Here is a 10211-nt window from a genome sequence, read left to right as displayed (position 1 = left end):
TGTGCATGTCTGTCTGTATGTATGTGCATGTGTGTCTGTATGTATATGTGTGCATGTCTGTCTGTATGTATGTGCATGTGTGTCTGTATATACATACAGACACACATGCACATACAGACAGACATGCACACATATACATGTGCATGTGTGTCTGTATGTATGTGCATGTGTGTCTGTATGTGTATGTGTGTGTGTGTGTGCATGTCTGTCTGTATGTGTGTGTGTGCATGTCTGTATGTATGTATGTGTGTGCATGTCTGTCTGTATGCATGTGTGTGCATGTGTGTATGTATGTATGTATGTGTGCATGTGTGTATGTGTGTGTGTGCATGTGTGTCTGTATGTATGTGTGTCTGTATGTATGTGTGTCTGTGCATGTGTGTGCATGTCTGTATGTATGTGTGTGCATGTGTGTCTATATGTGTGTGTGTGTGCATGTCTGTCTGTATGTATGTGTGTGTGTGTGTATGTGTGTCTGTATGTGCATGTGTGTCTGTGTGTGTGTGTGTGCATGTGTGTGTGTGTCTGTGCATGTATGATTGCATGTGTGTGTGTGTCCATGTATGTCTGTATGTATGCGTATGTGCATGTGTGTCTGTATGTATGTGCGTGTATGTCTGTCTGTATGTGTGTGCATGTATGTGTGTCTGTATGTGTGTGCAGCATGTGTGTCTGTATGTATCTGTGTGCATGTATGTGTGTGTGTGTGTGTGTGTATGTATGTCTGTATGTGCGTGTATGTATGTGCGTGTATGTATGTATGTATGTGCCTGTATGTATGTATGTATGTATGTATGTATGTGTGTGCATGTGTCTGTGTCTGTATGTGTGTGTGTGCATGTGTCTGTATGTATGTAAGTATATGCATGTGTCTGTATGTGTATGCATGTGTCTGTATGTGTGTATGTCTGTGTGTATGTGTATGCATGTGTGTTACTTTTAATCCAGACCTCCCCCCCCATTCTTGTACCATCAGAACTGCTTTTGTGGTGCTTGTGTGTGTGATAGCAGCCAGGATTGCTGCTCCTCTGAAAAGCAATCCATATACAGATCGCTTTTCAGAGGCATTTGAAAGGTGGTAAAGAGGCATTATGTTGCCTCCTCACCACCTGTTTTAAGCCCGTAAATGTAGCATCACTATACCGCAACTGTGCAGTCTACACAGTTGCGGGGTAGTTGCAGTGCAGGCCCATTCACCCTGAGCATACCTCCAGCTGCAGCCACAGCATGTGTACACCCCCAGCTGCTCCCTCTGCAGCTAGAGGGGGAGAAGTTGGGGGTGGTAAAAACAGCTTAACCATGTAGTTTTACTGCCCCTCCAATAAGCCCTTGGTTCACATCTGCATGGCTGCATGCTGTGTGTAGGGCAGCCCATGCATTTCAATGGGCTTCCATACCCACAAAAATGCAGGGAAAGAAGTCCCAGAGCTTTTTTTTTTTTTTTTATTGCGCTGCACCAAAAGCACCCCATGTTTCCAATGTGTGGGGTACCATTAAGACTTAACGGTACCCCTAAAGAACAGAGCATTCGTCTGTGTGTCGGGCAAACGAGCGCAACAAAGGCACGAGAATTTTTGTTGGGCCAGGTATGAGTGCTCGAATGACCGAATTTTAATGGTTCAAAGAATGTCAGGCAAAATGGTCGGCCCTCACACATGTTCACTTCATCGAATCTGGCCCTCTTTGAAAAAAGTTTGGACACCCCTGCTTTAGGGTAAAAAGGTTGAGAAAATTTTAGCTACTGATAAAATAAAGAAGATGAGAGCTCAGAGATGTCTAAGGATCTTGTCCAGCAGGTCCGCAAACAGCGCCGTCTTAGGACTGTTAGGTAGATTTTGTCCTTTCAGTGAATAGACCGGAGTGAACATTCTGATCCAAAAGCGCTACTAATCTATTTTTAAAGATTCGCTTCTTCCTTTGTGAAGATTTTTAGTAAGTTTATACATGTATAGTGTTTATGTTTTCCAAATTAATCTCATTCAAAAGGTTATGTAGCACCCTCTACCAGAAAGTACTGTAGGTGCTAGTAAGGGTTATTTTACTAAGTTGTTCAGCACAAGCAAATTTATGCAGGCCTATGCTGCAAGCTAGGCCTGTCTGTTTTGTTCTTGGGGCAGGGAGTGGTCAGAGTAGCAGTGGGTGTGATCACTTATGCTCCAGTTCTGAGGCTTCTCCCCTGTTTCCAGGGAGAATGTTCTGGAGGAGAGGCTGGGCCTAGAGCTGGAGTGGCAGGCAACTCATGTGAGAGCCCTAACCAATCCCTAACTGGTGTTGGCAGGGGGCGGGCCTCCTATATAAGTTGAGGTCACATGCTGCTGGGGAGGAGTAGTCGCTGGGTGACATGAGGAATGGGGTGCTAGACAGCCGCAGGAGTAGACCCCCATCTGGGGGGGGGGGGGTGTAGCAGTTGCAGGAGGAGGCCCGGGGAGAACTGTGAGGGAACAATGCCTCTACATGGTCATTGGTAATGTCTTTGTCACCACACTGTCAGTGGCAGGGAACTCTTGAAGCAGAGGGGCAGGAGAAGCTGTTGGAACGTATGGTCCGGACAAGTTCTTCATCAAGGAGGGTAGGTAAGTGTTACCACAATGGATGGCTGGAGGTGCCAGGGAATCTGTAAGGGAACTCTGCTTCTACACGGTCACTAGCTGAGTCTTTATCATGCACACAGTGGATGGTGAAGAGTCCTGGATCAGAGAAGAGACTGTGGAGATCTGTGTCAAATCAGTGTGGCCGACTGGCACATGTTTTGCAAGTTGGGCTCTCTGGGAGCAGTAGTCCATTTCCTAGAAGATAGACTTTTAACTTACTAGGCCCCAGGGAGAGGTTCTGCAGGCCTCAGGCCTAGTAGCAGAAAGTCACCAGAGCCAGTAGAGGGGCTTATTCAGAGTGAGTTCATACTACCCAATAGAAGAGGATGTGTCATACTTTAATCAGCAACTACAAGATTGTGCAGGAGAAATCAAGTTTGTACAAGAGGAAGCAAGTTTGGGCAGGAGGTGAAGAGATCTAAGACCATTGCTTTTACATGGTCAAAAGTGATGTTTCTGTCCCTCACACGGTGATGGATGGAGAACTCTTAGGAACAGTAGACTGCATGGAGATGCAGGGAGCAACAATCTGCCTGGAGATGCAGAGGGAGTAACAGTCTGCAGGGAGCTGCAAAAGAAGATTTATACCTAGTCAAATATGCACATTCAATCTTCAGGCTCTAACTTTGTTCAAAGTATATTGAATTCTGTAAATATGATGGCAATGATTAATTCCATGGGCATTCCATATCCCAATCCCTATCCAAGTTGTACCCCCCAATAAAATAACAAAAACAAAGCTCACAAAAGACTGTTCATTGTCTCTGGAAAGGATGCATGAAGTCTGGCAGTGGGGTGATTTGGCGGATTGTCATCATGGCTACAGTTATGAGAAAAGGGTTATTCCTGCGCCTAATCAGGGAAGAATCCGATAATCGTACTGCTGCATACACTGAAATGGGGATGCTTGGGTCCCAATAGCGGAGTAAAGAGGTAAAAAAGTAGTGATGCGCGGTACTATAATAGGGAGTTGGCCTAGGAGGCTTAATAAATTCTATAGGCACTAAGATTGTGCGTGATATATATATTCCCGTATACAGTAAGAGAAAGGTATATAAAAAGTTGTGCGTATTTTTATAAGGGGGTGGTGGACAACTCTCACCACTATAGCATGATGATATTCAAGATAGGAGACAAATGTAATGAGTAAGAAAAAAAAGAAAAAAAAGAAAAAAGAAAAAATTGCAATGCTTGGAATAAGTAATCCCTAATGTGATTTTATAACTGACAGAATCGCATAAAGTGCCAGTGCTAGACAATAAATAGAATCATGAAAGTATTAACTACACCATAGATTAAATAAAACAATATATATAAAGCAGTCACAAAGAATAGTGAATCGCAGTGCGATTTGTTCACGCTGACAAAATCGCATAAAGTGCCAGTGCTAAAGGTGAGAAGGTGTGTGGAATATTCTATTACACAATAAGGTAAATAGGATAATATGTATAAAACAATCACCAACTCGATAAAACGTATGTGCAAGAAATGGTGAGTTGTAGCTGCCAGAAGTCGCATAAAGTGCTAGTGTCACAGAAGTGGTAGAACAAGGTCCGTGCGGGTGTTCTCTACCATATAATCATCAAAACAATATTCCTGCGACCGTGAACAGCTCAATAGTTCAATTGTGCAAGAAAATGACAGAAAATCAAAATAAACGCATAAGTAATATTGGTGTTAAGGGAGTAAAAAGAATCCCACAAACTAATCAAAAAACTGTGTGCGATACCTACAAGAAATTATATAAAAAATAACAATAGCATATATCAGAGTGTGACCATTCTGCTTTGTGCGATAAACGGTGGCGATTATGTCAAAAGTCGCATATGTCGACAAATCGCATATAATGTCCGTGTCTGTATATAAGTGCACAGAGCAATATAATCGGTGATGGTGGTGAAAGAGGTGAATATATCCCACGTGGTCCTGTGTGGTTGGAGTATGGGTGTCCCCTTACCTTACAGCTGTAAGGTAACAGCGTGTGATATGTATATCCTCAGAACTCCTGTACTTTATCCCTCGAGGTCTTGTCCCGATATTTACAGATCCTGGTATCCACGGATCCTGGCGTCTCCTGCCTATCACGCTGTGTTGGTCCCTTTAAGTATTTGCTCAGCAGCACTCAGCGTGGGGGGGGGGTGTAGGTTTACCTCGGCAATTGGTGCATATGTAAGGGGTTAAAGAAATAAGGAGGAAGGGAGCCCCATAGTGTAGTAATTCTCAACACATATGATTTATTACAGCAAAACAGTAATGTACTCACAAGCAGACAAGTTTCAAATGCAGTGTATAAACGAGCCTCGAGCTCGATTGCGTCACTTCCGGTAGCGTCCCGACGCGTGTTCGTCACGGTCACGTGACTTCATCAATTTTTTCTTTTCTTTTTTTTCTTACTCATTACATTTGTCTCCTATCTTGAATATCATCATGCTATAGTGGTGAGAGTTGTCCACCACCCCCTTATAAAAATACGCACAACTTTTTATATACCTTTCTCTTACTGTATACGGGAATATATATATCACGCACAATCTTAGTGCCTATAGAATTTATTAAGCCTCCTAGGCCAACTCCCTATTATAGTACCGCGCATCACTACTTTTTTACCTCTTTACATGGCTACAGTTATATTTTATGTCTTTAAATATATCTTTGAAATGTGGATCTTTGACTATAACTTTGTCCAATAGATTTACATATCTCTTTGATTTATGGATGTTCTTTATGATATTTTGCAGGTCCATTCTCATCATTGTGACCTGTCATGTGACCATGTCATATCCTGAAGCTTCCTCTCTTGACAGTTACGGTAAGTTGAAATCAGAAACGTAAATGTTTTACTTTGTTGTACAGTGAGAGAAAAAAATTATCAAAATCTAGCAAGCTAGCAACATTTCACACCACTTCATTTGAATATGCTAGCTTTCTGACTATCATGCTGACCCCATTGCTTTAATACATTGAAGTACTGGCTCATAATGTGTATAAATATAAGGACTTTTTACATTGTTGAATAATTATTTCAGGTAAGTTACCCAGAGTATTGAGGCCAGCAAGCCAACAAAACAGCTAGGCAACTAGAACTTTCATAAGTAAGCTTGCAATGGCAGCCCTCCTTTTCTTTTCTTTTTTTTCCTTTTTTTGCGGCAAGAGTACTTTAAAGTAAAGAAAACCCTAATCTAACATAGAGAATATAATAATGACTATTAAGAATACTATTTGGCTGAACATAGCACAGTCATGCCAGCCATCATTGATGTCCCTCTCAGGCCGCGTACACACGGGCGGACTGTTCGCTCAACTTTGTCCGCTGAACAGTGTTTCAGCGGACAGTCCGCTCGTGTGTGGGGCTTCAGCGGACAGTTTCAGCGGACAGTTTGACGAACAAAGTTTTTCGGAAATTCCGAAAAACTGTCCGCTGAAACTTGGTTTGAGCGGACAGTCCGCCCGTGTGTAGGCCACTTTCGAAATGAGCAAACTGTTCCCGCTCGGAGAAAAATGGTGACCCCGCCCCCTTACGATGTCATAGTCCCCATGTGACATCAACCCATGTGACCAACCCATGTGACATATACCATGTGACACCGCCCCATTGTCACTATATAAGTGGCCGCACAGCGCGGCTCTGGCATTCCGGCCGGAGAGAGCGACGTGTCAACATCTCCTGGAGAAGAAGAAGAACAAGAAGAAGAACGGAAGGCGACAGCGGCGACAGAAGACCGGGCCACCGCCTGCAAAAGAGCTATAAGAAGGCGCGGTGGCCCGGCAGAAGAACCGAAGAGGGGGACAAGACCCCCGAAGTCGGGAGAAGAGGCCGGCGGCGGGGAGGAAGAAAGCCGGACTCCTCCGCTAGCAAAAGAGCTACAAGGAGATAGCGGAGGAGTCCGGCGAGAAGACCCCCGAAGACGGAAGACCCCCGGAGCTGTGCAATAAAATATTTTATCTCGTGTGTTGTGTTTTTTTTTTGGGTACTTTTATTTTACAGGTGAATGGGTAGGGGTACATTGTACCCCATACTCATTCACATAGGGTGGGGGGCCGGTATCCGGGGGCCCCCTTATTAAAGGGGGCTCCCGGATTCCGATAAGCCCCCCGTCCGCAGACCCCGACAACCAACGGCCAGGGTTGTCGGGAAGAGGCCCTTGTCCTCATCAACATGGGGACAAGGTGCTTTGGGGTGGGGGGGCCGTGCGGCCCCCCCTTCCCCAAGGCACCCCCCATGTTGAGGGCACGCGGCCTGGTACGGCTCAGGAGGTGGGGCGCGCTCGCTTACCCCCCTTTCCTGGCCGGCCGGGTAGCGTGCTCGGACAAGGGTCTGTTGTGGACTTTGGGGGGACCCCCACGCCGATTTTTTTCGGCGTTGGGGTTCCCCTTTAAGTACATTCCAGGCGGCGGAGCCCGTGACGTCTCCGTCGCGGGCCCCGCCTACCTACACACGCGCTCGAAATGAGCGGACTGTTGCCTCGTGTGTGGGCGAGTCCGTTCATTTCAAAAGTTGCGCGGACTTAGTACGACGAACAAAGTTTGCCGTATTTGTCCGCTCAAAAAGTGCCATATGTGGGCGTGTTCGTTCATTCAAAAGTTTGAGCGGACTGTTTGACGAACTTAGTTTCGGCAGACAGTCCCCGCGTGTGTACGCGGCCTCAAAAGCGATCTGCAGTACATCTCTTTACAGAGGCATTTGATAGGCCATACCGGCCATGTTAATTTGCAGTTCAGTAAATAAGGCCTTTGTAGCATTAAAATATATAGCACCAAATAATCAATCAGAAATGTGTGTCCAAACTACTGCATCAAGGCCTTTTAGAAATGTATACACTGTTTATTCTTGCACTGCCCAAGCTGTCCAAAGCCACACTGCCTTCGTGAATGGGGTGCTTCTGCCAATTTACAGTTAGACTTTCAGGGGGATCATAGCTAATCTTTAAGGTCTTTTTGTTGGCTGATTTTAATCTCATAATCCAAAAAAAAATATGTTAGTCACATGTGACATTATCATTGTGCATTCATTTAATTCAAGCAAACATTTATTCTTATTTTTCAATCCACTAGCTCAAATGTTATTGACCTTTGTGCTAGCCATTTTACAGCTAGAGCTATTTGGCAGATTAGGATCTATTCTAATTAAATTCCTGCCTTCTTACCAAAGAGAAAAGAGTCTTTGGAGCATTCATATGATGTAATTTGTCACAGTGCCACAGGTGTGTGCAGATTCATACATGGTGTAAAGCATTTTACTGGTATTCGTTGCAGCTCAATGCAGATTATCTACAGATGATTCATTCATCACTTTCATGCCTTTCTGGAGAATTTGAGATAAACACTGCTCCCATAGAGGCGCCTTGTGGCTTCTTCTTCTTTTTTTTTTTTTTTTTTTTAAATGCACGGTCAAAATGTTATCTCATATTGCACCAATGACCATAAAAGTAGTGGATATAAAAAGTATATTTTGGGTTTGGAATATTAGGAGAATATAAGACCACAGTCAGAATAAAGCTGGCTAACTAGAGTTAGATTTTTGTTCATAGAAAAATCATTTGTCAGAACATTCTTTCTTGCTATCATTAAAGCCAAAAGTGGAACTTGCGCTCATTTGTCTCCTCTCCCCCTCTGGTGCCACAATTGGAACCTTTCGGGGGGGACAGGATACCTGTCTTTGACAGGTATCCTGTTCCCACTTCCGGGAGTCCGTGCCATGGCCCATGACGTCACCGCTGGGCTCCCTCCTCCTCCCCCTGTCTCCGGGCCAGTAGGAGAGAGGAGCGGGGCCTTGCGCATGTACAGTAGGGTTCCCGGCATGAAGTCGTAAGGCTAAACTGCTGGGTTCCCTTAACCGAAATGGTGGGAGCAGCACCCGACAGCTGTGGTGCCAATTTCGCTAGACTCGAGGACAGGTAAGTGTCCTATTGTTAAAAGCGAGTAGCTGCAGTATGTGTAGCTGCTGGTTTTTTTTTTTTTTTTTTTTTTTTTTATGCTTTAAGTCAACTAATTATGTTCAAAAGCTCTTAAAGTGGAGTTCCACCCAAAAGTGGAACCTTCGCTTATATACTTCCTCCCCCTTTCCAGTGCCACATTTGGCAGCTTTCAGGGGGGAGTGGAAACAGGTAGCTGTTTTTGACAGGTACCCTTCCCCCACTTCCGGGAGAGCGGTGGTGAGGGGTGTTTAGACAGAGGCAGCATTGATGGTGGTGGGGGGTTCAGACAGAGACAGTGGTGATGGGGGGTTCAGTCAGAGGCAGATGTGATCATGGGGGGTGAGTTCATTCAGAGGCAGATGTGGTGGTAGGGATGGGGGTGTTCAGTCAGAGGCAGCAGTGATGGGGGTTTCAGGCAGAGGTCATGGTGGGGATAGGGGGGTTCAGCCAGAGGCAGCAGTGATGGGGGGATTCAGTCTGAGTCAGATGTGGTGGTGGGGGGTTCAGTCAGAGGCATCGGTGGTGGGGGGGGGGGTTCAGTCAGAGGCAGATGTGGGGGTGGGGTTCTGTCAGAGGCAGATGTGGTGGTGGGGATGGGGGGGTTCAGTCAGAGGCAGCAGTGATGGGGGTTCAGTCAGAGGCAGATGTGTTGGTGGGGGGGGGTTCAGTCAGAGGCAGCGGTGGTGGGGGGGGTTCAGTCAGAAGTCAGAGGCAGTGGTGTGGGGGGGTTCAGTCAGAGGCAGAATTTGACAGACTAAAAAAATTCTGCTTTGGTCAGGTAGGCTGCTTCTGGCTCCTCCCCTTCATCGGGTGCCCCCCGCGGAGAGCCGCATTCCATGGAGGCCCCTACGTCCAGATCCATCACTGGCGGATCGGATCGGGTGAGATTGGATGAAAACGGACATGCTGTCCATTTTCTTCCGATCTCTCCATAGAAACCAGTGGCGCTCGACAAGCCCCTCCCCGCTCAGTGAGCAGAGAGGGACCCGTCATCCACCGGCTCAGTGGAGATCAACAGAGAGATCTCCCGCTGAGCTTGCGGACAGAGGCGGACTCCGAGACAGCGGATCCGCCACGTGGGAATGAAGCCTTCAACAAACATCTTACTGTACCAGTTGAAGATGTTTCTTCATTCAAAGATTCTACAGATAGGATGTTTGAGATGCTCTTAAAGGCTCTCTTTAGTGTTGCAGGCCAAGCTCTGCAACTATCTCTCGCTACACATGTAAAACTGCAACAAACTGGACTAGGACAACGAACGACCAACACAATCCTGTTTTTCAGGATCGTGCTTTAACAGAGCAATTACTTTCTGCTCTGAATTTTTGTGTGTATTCCCTAGAACATGTGCTGAGACAAATTTCCAGAATAGCTCTGATCTCCATTCACATGTGCAGAATATTGTGGCTCAAAGCCTGGACAGCTAATGTTGCCTGTGAAAAACACCTTATCTGTACGCCCTTTCCCATGAATGGGCTGCCCAATGCATCCCAACAAATTGAAAATCATGCAAGCTGCATTTTTATAGCGCAGCACGCAGTAATTGTGAATGGGTCCTTTGTATCTACAGGTCAGGAAGTGAAAACTCCCCAATGAGACACAGATGGCGTAAAAAAAAAAAAAAGGTGTTTTAGGCTTAATGTTCACGGGATGTTTTTACAACTTCTGCTGAATGATTTAACTGGACAGATATTAACACATGTTT

This window comes from Lithobates pipiens, unplaced genomic scaffold (genome assembly GCF_037356315.1).
Source record: "Lithobates pipiens isolate NorthernLeopardFrog02 unplaced genomic scaffold, aLitPip1_a1.2 Scaffold_13, whole genome shotgun sequence".
Taxonomy (NCBI): Eukaryota; Metazoa; Chordata; class Amphibia; order Anura; family Ranidae; genus Lithobates; species Lithobates pipiens.
This window is presented reverse-complemented; position numbering follows the sequence as displayed.